The sequence below is a fragment of the Euprymna scolopes genome, chromosome 13 (genome assembly GCF_053919585.1).
Source record: "Euprymna scolopes isolate OS-2025 chromosome 13, ASM5391958v1, whole genome shotgun sequence".
Classification (NCBI taxonomy): domain Eukaryota; kingdom Metazoa; phylum Mollusca; class Cephalopoda; order Sepiida; family Sepiolidae; genus Euprymna; species Euprymna scolopes.
Genome location: NC_136494.1, coordinates 95,813,084 through 95,827,441, shown reverse-complemented (window position 1 = coordinate 95,827,441; position 14,358 = coordinate 95,813,084). Strand labels below are relative to the sequence as shown.

Here is a 14,358-nt window from a genome sequence, read left to right as displayed (position 1 = left end):
TGTGGTTTCTGCTGTAAGTACCTGATGTTTCCCGAAACTTGAGAAACCTATGCCAACGACAGAATCATCCTGATTTATACGAATTAACTTTTAATTTTTTTTACTGCATCCCGGGCAACGTCGAGGATGTACAGCTAGGCATATGTAACTGTACCTTATTCCCAACAGACTTCAGTTGAAAATCATGTGCCTAAGTAACGTTTAATGAAGCCTTTATTTGAAAGTCTAAATTGTAAACTGTCAGTTTGCAGTCCGTCAATCTTGACGATGACTAGTTGGGGCCTCAGTGCTTTATCCCTCGGTGTTGGCATAGTCATACTCCATCACCACAGGACTTTCCACCTTGGCTCCAAACTTGCTTGCGCAAGTTAACTGTCAGTTAATACACTTTCGACAAAGCTATGATATGAGTAATTATTTAAAACCAAGTTCATTTGACACGGATCCTTACACAAGCAATGTATTTTTACGGGTTGGGCCACCGTTCGTAGATTGTATAAAAGATAGATGTATAAAAGGAAAAGAAAAGTAAAGATTCAACAGAATCAGCTTTTTTGTAAGAAAAACACCTACTTTTCCACACGTCTAATTTTCGAAAAGTCATCAGATCTCAGAATATATTATGATGTTACTAACTGGCTTTGCAAGCTCACTTTTGCTTTGCAAAGTTTGTTACTTAGAATAGTTGAAACAAATCTTTAAAATAATAAACATTTCATTGTTGTACATAAAAACCAAAAACTTTCTCATTCACTCATATATGGGTGACATTTGAATAGATATTCATTCGCCTCATGACCCTGATATCCTATGTATGAATGAACACCGCCTTGGGAACTCAAATCAGCAGATATATACTAGCAACGTACCCGTTCCTATTAACACAATTTTTATTGTTACATAACGAGGTCCGTGTTCGATAGGAACAGTTTGGATAACACTTTTATATGTCAAAACTATGTAACTTCCAAACGGGGACTTTCTTGCTCTTAGCTGGTGAAATTTCAAAGGGAAAGGATACATCTGGCCGCTGTCCCTAATGGGGGCCAGTTTGCATAGTGTAGCTGTGTGTTATTCTATCTTATATGTATATTAGATGTCTCTCTGATGTTTTTTTGTGACTGTTCTTTTAAATTAGTCTTGGCTACTGTTCGGTTAGTTGCTCATATTTTCAGAATGGGAGAGATTATATATAATTATTTCCACAACCAAACAACGTCGCATCCAACAAGAGCCATGACAGATAATGAATCGGAAGTCCAAGATTCTATTTTTGCCATCATTTGGGCTCATCAGTTAGACATATCCGAACCCAGGATTTGAAACCTGATACATATGAGGCAAGCCCACTGCCAACTTAGCAAATGCCCTGCACACAAGAAATTCTATCAACTAACACAGATCAAGCAAACCATAGCGAAATCCGACTGCGGAAAGGACTTACTACTTAGTTGGCAGCATGCTTGCCCTGCATGCAAGAGGCTAGGGTTTTGAATCCTGGGTTTGGATATATTTAACTGATCAGACCAAATGAGGGCGAAACTCGAGTCTTGAACTTCTGGTTTGTTGGCTGTCATGGCTCTTGTGGGCTGCAACGTTGTTCGGCTGTGGAAATAATTATATACATGTATGAATAATAAATGGATAAAAATCTGACGATATGATTTAAAAATGCAGGAGAAAACCTAAATGTTCGATATTTCGCCTGTCTTATGTGAGCTTTTTCAAGAGTGAAACAATTAAAAATAGTCTGTAAAACGAGTGAAACGTTGAGCATTTATGTTTTCCTGCCTCCATTTTTAAATTATATATATATATATATATATATATTTCTGCAGAAATATTCTTTATTTAGTTATATTTCCCTATTTATATACCATTCCTTATTTAAGAAGCTCAGTGTAATTACAAAGCATATAATGAATGAATGACAAAAGTCTATATTCTAAATTTCATGGTGTTGACTATCTTACTATTTATTCCTTTAATTCAGTTGACACTTAAAATTCTTGACAGTATCTGTTTCATAGAACAAAATCAATCACTTAATTATTATGTGAGTCAGTGAATCTATTTTGCCCTTAACTCATCAGAAGAAATAGCAACAATCAATCCATCAAAAAGGAAATAAAATGCATTTTGACATGATTAAAACATCCGAAAATTAGAAGAGAAGCTGTAAATACCTTATAGTTTGCTTACATTACACCATAAAATAAAAACTATATATGCTGCTCTCAATAGGGGGGGGGGACCAAATTGGTAAAAGGGGAAATTATTCCCAACTTGCATTTAGGTAAAAATACACTTTCGTAAATAATTGAATTCATTCAAAACGTATCGCAAAAACAAATAACAACACACACACACACACACACACACACACACATATATATATATATATAAAAAAAAATTAGAATATCAAATAATGTTTCATGTTTTTTTTTTTTTTAATGAATGAAATCATTTTTTTCTGGGGTTTTCACCAATATATTTTTTCTCTACATTCTGCTGCCATGGGGGCGGCACTTGTGAATACACCAAAATATACATTCGATCTTGTTGATTAATCTTGTTAAGTAAAGTTCTATGTTTTTAGTGTCCAACCAGTTTTATTCGCAAAAGCACCAACCACACAAGACACCTCGGAGTCAGATTTTACTTAACATTCATCAACAAGATCAGGCGTATATTTTGCTGTATTCAGAAGGGAGCCTTCCTTCACATTTAATACAAGCAGAATGAAGACAAGAAAAGAAGTCGAGAGTCTCCTAAAAAAGATTATATAAATGATTGTATGCATTTACTCAATAGTATATATATAAGAAGCCAGTCACACACACACATATATATATAATAAACAATTAGACTACACTGAATTTTCCTTGTTTCATCCTGAACCTGTACTTACATATCAAGCACTGTCGGAGTAAATACTGAAAATCGATGCATAAAATAATACATATATATATATATATATAGAGAGAGAGAGAGAGAGAGATACTAGCAGGTCGCCCGGCGTTGCCCGGTTGTAAGATACACTTAAATATGATATTTTAATTCCTGCTGATTATGTGTTTATTATTATAGAGACAATTCTCTATTGATTATTATTTATTCATTGATTCGTTCAATCATGTTCTACCTGGTACATGCATTGGCAGCTATAGCTCTCTATCTATCTCTCTCCCTCGAGACATTCATGAATTCATTGTTGCTCATCATTTTTTATGTTGCCCAAGTATTCAGACTGTCAGCGTATGTTTCCCGCTGTCGTTCTTTGCTTCTTTTACCCATGATCTTTCCCGCCAAACTTCTATCTGTTCTATTTAGTTTTTTCTGTAGACATAACCCACAAACCTCGTTTTTTTTTTTTTTTGCGTGCTGTTTTTTTTTTATTAGACTTTTCTGTGTTTGCCATTTCTAATACCTTTGGATTTGTTTTCTTTTCTGTCTGGAGTATCTTCAAAATTTTCGTCAGGAACTAAGTTTCAGTTGCCTCCAGTCTCTTCCTCGTGCTGTTGATGATTATGGAGCACTCACAACTGTATATATATAAAAAAAAAATACTATATATACGTTCAGAGTATTCTGAATTTCAGGTCTATTTTAATGTTTTATTGGTCATGATTGCTAAGTCTCTTGAAGGCAACTTTGGCTGCGGCTATCGATTATTATATTGAACCTAATATATAGTAGTGTGATGAAAAGTAAAAGAAAATATATGGATATGACTTGAGTGCCACCAGATAGAATCGAAACCAAAACGTACAACTCTCCACCCTCATTCCTTAGTCACTGAGCACGCCCATATGCATATGTATATATAAAATGAACAAACCACAAACCATGTTATGTATTCATCAACGGTTCCTCTTTATTTCGAGACTTCCTCATGTGCATATATATATATATATATATATATATATATATATATATATAGAGAGAGAGAGAGAGAGAGAGAGAGAGAGAGAGAGAGAGATATGAATATCCGTCTGATAATGGACAAAATTTATTTTCTAAACAGATAGTTTTACATCACTTTTCTCATCTTACGAAGATTAAAATGAAAGTATAATGCAATTCAACTTTATGTCTAGAACTCTTATTCTATTTTGCATCAAAATCCATCACATGATTTTGTTTCTAGTGAATTCCTTAAATTTAAGGTATAAGCTTGAGGGGTCTTAAAAAGAAATTGAAAATTAGGGAATCTTGTTTCAGTGGTGTCTAATAACTGTGGAACAAATTTAATGCAAATCTGAAATATTTGAATTTTCAAATGGAAAGTTATACCCATGCTATGCCCTTAAAAACCTTTTAAAATATTCCAAAGAAAGTGAAATTTGGGGAATGTCTATTAATTTATATCTAATACAGCATAATCATGTTGACACACCAATTCCCATTGGATTATCTAAGTTAAGCAACGTTGAACCTGGTCAGTACTAAATGGGTGACGATTTAGGACTTCCAGGTGTTGCATGTGCTCTCTGCTTATCTCAGCATTGTTTCCAGTCGTCCTGGATTTCGACTTGCCACTGGACTCAAACAGTACCAATTCAGGAGAGGTGTGGTTGGTGGTGTATAAAAATATACACAACATGTATAAAAATGTATACAACGTATATAAACATGTACACCACATGCATAAAAATGTACACAACATGTACACAACGTATATAAACATGTACACACATGTATACAATATGTACACAACGTATATAAACATGTACACAACATATGCCTAACTTTATATAGAGAGAGAATAAGTAATCTTTAAATTTGCACTTTTAATGTCCGTCATTTTGAAAACAGTTTTAAAATTATGTGTAAAATAATAAATTGCTTTGTTCCGCAAAAGTCAAACAAACCATTACCAAATTAGATATGAAGGTTAAATTTTATTACATCATTTAGCAACACGTAACTACCAGAGTAAAACATCAAATAAAAAAAGATAATCATGCACATTTTAAAACTAAAGAATATTAAGGTAAAATAATTATATACTTTGTTTTATAAAAAAAAGTAGTTATATATAAAAGTGGGAATGTGTGTGTGTGTGTGCAAGGACAACTCTCAACCTATATGTCCAACAAATTTTTGATCTACAGACTTAAAATTTGGTATATTGGGTATTCAGACACGTGGAAAACTTGAATTGGTTTCCATCCGGAAAAAAAGGACTGCTACGGGGTCAAAAGTGAAAAATTGTTACTTAGGGGTCCATCGAATTTTTAGCTGTTTGTCAACTGTTTCATGACTGTGCATGCACGAATCGTCCACATGATAGCTTCTTTATGTTAAGAATAAGTAGGTTTGAAAACTCTTTTTAAAGATCGTGGCAAGCTGGCCTATCTGATAACTTGGCTGGTTATCATACTTGACTCCCTGTCTTTAAGTTTTGGTTTCGATTTCAGCTCGAGTATTTTTTTTTTTTTTTTTTTTTTTTTGCTTACATGAAGTGACCTGTTTAGAAAAAAAACATAATACTCGCATGCACATATATCGGTTTCTTTCCATGTTTTTACTTCATCTTTTATAAAGGAATTTAGCGTTACATTTAATACCGGACAACGCCGGGTACATCTGCTAATATATATATAATTTCTAGTCTAATCGAATTTAATTAATATAAAAACAAATTGAAAAGGCACTGAAATGTAAAAAATATTAATTAAAATTCCACAGTTCGAGAAGCCATTTTGTTTTAGAATCACCTATGCATCTCTGTGTAACAAAGCACGGACGGCTACATGCAAATACAGAGCTGTGAATAAAATGACGTCACAGTAAAGAGAATAAAGATCATAAAAAGGAGAGAGCACGTTCCAAGAAAATGATCACGTGAGAGACGTCACAGCCGTAATGAGAAGTTACGCGTGATGGGAGAATGAGGAAATAAACGTCATTGTTACAAAAGAAAACAAACAAACAAACAAACAGGAGCTAAAGTTCTTTCCTTTTTCCTATTCTTTGTCTCCTTTGCGACAGAATCTGCAACGTGTGGGTTCCGTGTATAACGTTACATCTATAGAAGGCTTTGTGCATCGAACCAGTTTCAAATAGCAATGTAATCACTAAACATAGATTTTATAAATGTAGATTTTTAAAATCCGCATCTAAGCATATTCATAAGAGGCTCTGTCTATCCGTCTATAGTGCGACTGGAAACGATCAAATGGCCGTATCTTCATTATCTTTACTTTCTTTTATAAAAAGGATAAAATAAATTTGTTTCTGGCCGGGCAAATTAGGAGACAACAAAAGAGAACAGATGTTTTTTTTATGAAAACTTTTCAAGGTTGATGGACATTAAGAGATACTTATTTGATTATTTACTGATGTCAGGGAGATAGGCATCTTGTTGAACATTTGATAAGAAAAGAACAGGTCAGATACTTCTGGTAAAACAAGTCGATTGTCAAGATGGTTAGAATATCAAGTGCAACTTTAAAACTTGTAAAGTAATGTTGAGGCAAAAGTATAATAAATAAATAAAATAATAATGATAATAATAGTAAGTAGATAAATAAATAAATAACAATAATAACAATAATAATAATAATAAGTGCCACCATCATTTGCCAGCACACCGAATATTCGTGATGAGTCAAGGAGGATGGAAATACCGACGAGCGAAAGCACTAACCAGACCTCCACTGGATGAGTGCGAAGAGGACTAGGACATTGGGAAGGCTTATTGCTGCCAAAATTCCAGTGAGTACCAATGTTCACTACCAACGAGAAATCAACGGTAAACGGCTATTGCAATAATGCAAACTAATTTGCAAAAGTTATTAAAACAGGTGGCGAGTACTGGAAATTTGGCAAGGTTGCTGTCACTCAAATTCCTGGGAACACCACAGGTTGTTCTCAAAGAGAATTCTTTGATGAAGGCCTGTGTGAAAAATCCTAGTAAGTAATAATAATTGTGATGAATAAAAATAAAAAACTAAGTAGCCTTGTGGAAAACGTCAAACATGTAAATTTTAATATTTCGGACAGCCTTTTGCCCTTTTTCAAAAAATGTGTCTAAATGAATAGGGTGCAAAAGTTTGGCCTATTTCTTACGCTAACGGTAAAGTCAAATTGTGTAATGGATTTGGATGAAAACTAAAATAAAAATTCTGGAAATAAGGTTTAGTACAATTGTATATATCGATTTGAACGTTTGTAAAAGGACATAAAAGTCGTGAAAAACTGTTACGTTTGGGTTATTGAAATCTGTAATATTTCAGATTTGCAATTTGATACATAATTGTTACATATCAATCAAACCAGATTCCCTGAATTTGAATTTCTTCTAAGGATTCCTTAAATTTTAGACAGTTTCTAGAATCAAAATCATATAATGGATTTGGATCAAAATTGGAATGTAGATTTAAGGCATAAAGTTGTTTATAATTACATTTTGATTTTAATCTTCATAAGTTGACATAATTGGTGCAAAACTGTTATGTTCAGGATATTTTTCTAGTTATTTATTCGTTTTACTTACCTATTTTCTATGGTAAAGCATATCGCCGGTTACTTGAACTTCAATCTATGGTTCCCCATTGCCAAACTTTCACAAAAAATACTCCACTAGCTACAACCACTACAATTTCCCCCACTCTCTATTTGTGCCTAAACCTAGACGTAGATTCCATGAACAAAGCTTCTTTCCCAGAATTGTCTGCCTGTGGAACACTGTTCTGCTGGCCTGCTTCACAGTGGAATACAACATGGTAGCCTTCAAATCCAATGTAAACAAGTTCTTGTTGAGCGGTCCCTATAAATAATCAAATTCTACTAAATTTACACAACAGTTACTACGCTACCATCTTACATTATCTTATCTTATCCGTGAGTGATCTTCAGGCCTTGATAAGTGGTGACTCCCATGTAAAAAAAAAAAAAAAAAAAGAAAAAAAAAGTTGGTTTCAGTTTCATCATCTCAAAAGTTTTAGACTCTTTCCACATCTGTTAAGTTATGAAGTTTTTCAAATTCAGAATTGCTTGGATTTATTGGAGTTGCTTCTTCATCATCTGTAGATTTATGATGTTTAAGTTTTATGCATTAGTGGCTGTTTAAGATTTACATTTTTTTTTTCATTGATTGTAATTTCATTTTTTTTTCTTTTTTTTTTTTTTTTTAGGTGAGTCTTTTCATTTTGACATTTGCTGATCCAAAATAAAGAAAAACATTCTCGCAGCAATTCGGGACCAATTCTTTTCGTCTGGCTTAATTTTTGATGCTTGAATTTTGTAAGTTGTCTTTAGATATCAGTTTTTTTTTTTTTTAAATATATATAAAGCCGTACAACTAGTTCTCTTCCAAATTTATAAATTTTGTTTAAAAAAAAAACCCAAAAAAACTACCGATTCTTTATTTATTTATTTATTTGCAGACCTTTATCCTCAGCTTCGTAGTTGTTATTTCAGGACGTTTCGTAACAACTTGACGAAGGCCAGAGGAATAGTTGGCCGAAATGTCATGAAACAACAACAGTTATGAAGATGAGGTTAACATCTGCAAATAAATATACAAACTACTCATCTCAAAGGATTCCAATAATAAAGTAATATACCGATCCTTTGTTATACATACCCACCTTTCTGAGAAGATGTCTTATATGTCACAAGCCATAAGCCATTAATTCCATACCGGGATTGTGTTCAACCAAGGTGCCACCTGCAAACAAGTTCGTTCATACTCCGAAAATAAGACCAAAACAAACGATTAAAACCAAGAAGTGGCTTATTCACTTTGTTGTTGTTGTTCCAAACTCTTGATGAATGGGGAAGGAAGAAGTTGATAATTACTGCTTAATCATATCTTATCCGGACATCTCTGAAACAATAAGTTAACACGTGTATGCTTCTCAAAATTTTTCTCTCCCATCACTCTCTCCTTGAGCCATGTGAATTCCCATCTGCTTTAGCACACAGGAGGTCGAGCTGACATCCAAGTACACTAAGCTGGCCTCGACCAAACATTATTTCTCTGCCATTCTAAACTAACAAAATTACACTCAACCTATATTTAACAATGTTTCTTTTCTTTAAATATTATCTGCATGTTAACCAGATTTAAGGTCATTTAAGTTTTTTAATGTGATGAGAACTTACCAATACAAGCTCCAAAAAGAGCCTCTGATTTTCATGGGCGTGTGTTTGTCGAAAACGGAAAAATGTTTGTATACAAAGTAGCCCATAGAAATGTTTTGGAAGTTATGCTTTTTATGGACACCAGAAATCTATGGCATTAGTGTTCCAAATACGGACGTTTTGATGATGGTTCGTTCAGATGTTTGTTGGAAATGGTAATAAACCTAAACATTTGCTTTTGAAAGACCATTCATAACAAAGGTTAGCTGTGTTCTGCTGAAAGTTTTTGGTCTATAAAAAGTGCCAATAAAATCAACTGTCAGTATGTATGTTTTATTTAAGCTCCACTCAAAGAGCCAGTGTTTAATCTGAAGATGTGAAGCTTTGTTCCAGGCACAGAAGTTATATACTATATAGTGTTGACTATAGAGAGATTTTCTGAGTGCAATGATTCAGTGATTTCTTGCACTAAATTTTACGAGTAATTTGATTTTCTCACTCCTCTTCTCTTTTTCCCCAGCTTTATGAAGAGTAGCATGATTCCAATGAAAGAAAAATGTATATTCAAAGGAGTGGAGACACAACATTTATATTTTTCTATACTTTGTTCATTATTTAATATTTTTGTGTTTCCAATTATTATTATTATGAGTTTGGTGTACAGATGTTTAAACATCTATACACAAAACTTATAATAATTGAAAAAAGGAAAATAATAAAGTATAAAAAAGATAACAATTGTCGATGGCGCCACTCCTTTGTGTGTGTGTGTATATATATATATATATATATATATATATATATATATATAATGTGTGTGTGATAAAAATTATGTAAATATTATTACATTTTTTTCTTTTCGCTCTCTCTCATTATATATATATATATACGAGCAAACAGCTTATAAAACATGTTAAAAAAACACTTTGAAATGAGTTAAAAACATATTTAATCTGAAAAGGAAACACTAGATAAGTGGATAGTCCTTAATTCGCGGAGTTTTCGTATTAGCTCTATCTCCTATTTGGTTTTATCGAGCTTTTATATCTGGCTGAGATAATTTTATAAATGTTAATTCTTTAATATTTATAATATACTTTAATTTTACCATCTTGGATCATTTTGGTAAATTTAATTGTAATTTTTATTATATATATATATATATATATATATATATATATATATATATAATATTGTTTTAATTATATTTCACTCTTTGTGTATGCCAATCCTTTTTGTTTAGAAGCTCAATCGATGTTAAATATAACAACAGAGCATATATATAAATGAATAACAGTGTAACTACATTCCAAGATCCAAATATTTATTTTTCACGCAAAAAACATCTCCTCCTTCATGTTAAAATTTGGGTCCATTTTTTACAGATTCGTTTCGTTATGCAGAAATAAACGGTTATAGTGTCAAAACTAGCTCTTTTCGTGCAGACACTCTTCAGAAAAAACAGAAATTCTTTGCGTAGGTGGAAAAAGTGCATCGCAATATAATGCTGCAAGAAGATATATATATTATGTATTAAGCAAGTTCACATGTATTCATAAAATGAGTATAAAACCAATATTTAAAAAATGCTGCGCTACTAGGAGAACTTTATAGATATTTATTAAGTAAAAATTTGTTTTGGCTTATACAATTGCAGTCGTGTTTCAGTGATGTCACCTCATCGGAGCTCGGAATGATTATTAAAATAAATTCGGACAACGGGTAGTTAAGAAAAATAAACCAGAAAAAACAAAACAAGAGCACAGCAGGTTACAAGCCACCTCTTCAAATCTCCAACTAAACAAGCTCATTGAAACTTTGTCCATTAAATCAGTTTGAAAATAAACTTTAGAAGGACTAGGTTGTAAAGAACAGTCACACAGCAGAGAAGAAGAGGTGGGAGGGGAGCAATAAATGTTGCGAGTGTCACTTGTGTAACTTCCTGTCTTCTTCATGTATCTTGTTAAATTCGATAGCCTTTCTATCGAACTAACAAAGACCTGTGGCATAATGGATAAATTACTAACTTTCAGTTCTCAATGACACTTTTCTAAAGGTTGAAGGTTCAATCCTCAGTGTGGGCGATATTAAGAATATAATTGCGAATTACTTAAGATTTTTAACTGGCCATGGCTGATGGAATAAGAACATGCTACCTCCAGGAATTAAAGAACGGGTTCATTTGAAATTCTGTACAGATTCCTGAATTTGATAACTTACACTTGAAAAATGATTCAAGGTTACATCGTCTAAAACTTTGTAAGAATAACTTTAAAGATAAGAACAGTAGTCCAAATAATCCAACTAATAAATCCTCATCTAAAAAATTCAGAAATCTAGTTCTACCTATTGACTAAGAGATATCAGTTATTGTTTTCCAGTCTTTTAGTTATTTACGTAGAAGTATGTTTTACGGTCGGCTGGGAGTTAGCTCATCGAAGGGGGTCTTGCGTTCGTTCATAAGTGCAAAATAATTGTAACAGTTGGCCATTTTTGGGGGATATATTTTGAATTAACAAAAAAAAAAAAAAAAAAAGTAAATAAATTTAAGCTGTTTACATTTCTGGTTTTAAAATTCTTAGTAGAACCTCATGTATTACTGAAATGTTTTGGAAACTAATATTAACTCCAATAATCTCATAAGTAGAAAAAAAAAAAATAAAACTACGAACACTATAGTTGTAAAAAAAAAAAAAAAAGAAACGCAAATAAAAGTAAAAATACTCCCAAGCAACACTAGTTAGGTGTTGCTACTTGTTTTATAAAGTCTGTTTTGATTTCTAATTGTACTGTGTTTATTTCCATATACATAAGCAACATTCATATTTTATGAAAAAAAATGGCGGAATAACTGTCATCTTGTCATCTGCATTCATAAATCTATAAAATATTTATGCTGAAGAGTAAATAGATTTGTTAAAATAATGTGCTTGCAATTTTCTGGTAAAAGTGTAGATTAGTTCCATCGAAAAATTGTAAACAAAACATAAAAACAAATATTTTTTTAGCAAACGAAATAGAATTAACTTTTGTGAAATTTGAAATTGCAATTTTAGAATTTGTTTTTATTTCTTGTGATCGAGTAAACATCATCTTTGTGCGAGCGGGCGGCAAACGAAATCTCAAAATTTTAGTTTCTAGTGCCAAATTTTGCAAGCAAGATTCTAAACAAAATTACCAGATTTAGTGGAGAATACCACTAAATTGACAGTATTGGTAATCAGCTGAGGAATAAAGATCTAATTCTTGCAAGAACTGAAAAATATTTAATTCTGGAAATCGTTAACAAAAACAAAAAAAAACAAAACAAATCTGACACTGACTCCTGACTAAATAATTCCGATTTCTAAATCCCCACCTTTACTTACGAAGGTTCAAGATTCTAGCATTTCATCCGTAGCAAAGGTGAGAGGAAGATTGATTCATTGTTTTCCCTAGAATAATAGTGAAAGTGATTCAATATCACTTATGAAAATTGGAAACTATCTTTACAGCCATGCTACCATGTTTAATATTTTTATTGCTAAATTCCGATAAAAAAATCGCAATTCTTCCCTCTTTGTCAGAAATATTGCTCATTGGAGTGTGAAGACAAAATAAGAGAAGCAAGAGTTACAAGACTGCCGAAAGTAAATCTAAAGTTCAGTTTCTATTCTCGTTGCTATAGAATTGTGATGAAAAGTTACTCCCAAATAAACATACCTAAATTACCAAGGTATTCATATTACTTAAATGTTATGATGGAATACTAAGTTTAATTCATAAGCAGATATAGAAGGCTGAAAATACTATAATGAATTTGCATTTTTATTAGTTTAGTATAGAGTTGTGGTGGTGGTGGTCTGTCGAGATTCTCAAAACAAGAGATAACCATTTTACAGAGTCTGCAGTTTTTGTACGCATCTAACTTGAATAAGAATAGAGTTACCAGAAGTCGAAGAAAATCACCAATGTGTTCTCTACAATAATATATTTATTTAACTGGAACAGGAGTACAGGAATATAAACATGTGAGTTTAGTTACTTGCATAAAGGTAATATAATCCCACTTGGTCTTGAGTTTATTCCCACCCATGACGCTATCTACGTTGAAGTCTCAATTTGAAATGTTTTATATTTGAAATGCTTTATATTTGTCCAGAAAATCAACCGGACAGAAATCAGTTCTTTTCCAGTGTGCATGATAGTGATGTGCTAATTGTCGCTGTATTAATACGCCGACTAAACTACAACTCAACATCACACAAGATATTGTGTACACATATAAACGGAATAGATCTGACATGCAACTGTTACAAGTTTAATGGTGATAAAAAAATATGTGGCTCGTTGAGTCAGCCGTTCAGCTAGGATTCAATCGTTTGAATTAGGAGAAACAATTTATCCAGTCAAGTGTTTAAAGTAATTTTTAATTATACTGGGAATTCTTTTCTTTTTATAAGAAAAATAATTCTGCAGTGCAATTCAATATCTGCATGAATCTGAAATTCATACAAATTCACAAAATTTTAGAATTTGTATAATTTCTTGTGATCAAGTGAACATCATCATCTTTATAATTTCTATAAGCATTTACAGTTCTTTCACTTGTTATATGTAACCTTTGATGGTATCTATGGATAGCGTTGAGCTCTTTTTCTCATGGGCTATAACTGTTGTCTTGATACTTTTCTCTTGGTTGGGACAGGAACTGATATACTCCCGAGAGAGGAATTAACTTTAAATCTACTTTATTTAACTAAACTCAGGATATCCACCTTCTCTTAGCTAGGAAGATTGTTTCTGACTGCTCACGCCCAACAGCATAATCACGTTGACACACCGATTAAGTGACATTGAGCCTAGTCAATGTTAAATGGATAACCATTTAGTAATACCAAGTGTTGTATCTGCTCTGAACTGAAGCCTGAAAAGAGATGGGTACTGCTGGGCTATTCTTGCCCAAGATACACTGCATGAAATAATGCAGCACCCCCACGACCAATCTATCTAGACATGACATCACATTCTTTTCTCATTCAATTGACTCCACAATTGAAGTCTGACTTCAAATCCATTCTGTTGTATCATGGAGACCTTGTGACATAGCCCTCTCAGAGGCCTATATAGAATTTAACTGCTACAGTTCAAATATCAGATGCATGGGGATGTGTGGATCAAAGGACTAACTGGGTGATGGTAACTATGTGATTGCATACTCAGACTTCAGTTTTGAAAAAAAAATGGTAAAGTGACAGTCATTATGGAACAGACAAATCTAAA

General features: G+C 32.7%; 1 long non-coding RNA gene across 3 annotated transcripts in view; it reads left to right on the top strand.

Moving 5' to 3' along the window:
- LOC145292093 (uncharacterized) overlaps positions 1-14,358 on the top strand; it is a 460,939-nt gene that overhangs the window by 198,912 nt on the left and 247,669 nt on the right. The window contains exon 2 of one of the 3 annotated variants that reach the window (XR_013869548.1): positions 8,145-9,852. The exons of the other annotated variants lie outside the window; for them this stretch is intronic. This is a non-coding gene — a long non-coding RNA (uncharacterized LOC145292093). Of the gene's footprint in view, positions 1-8,144; positions 9,853-14,358 lie in introns of those variants that run through there. 3 annotated transcript variants of the gene reach the window in all.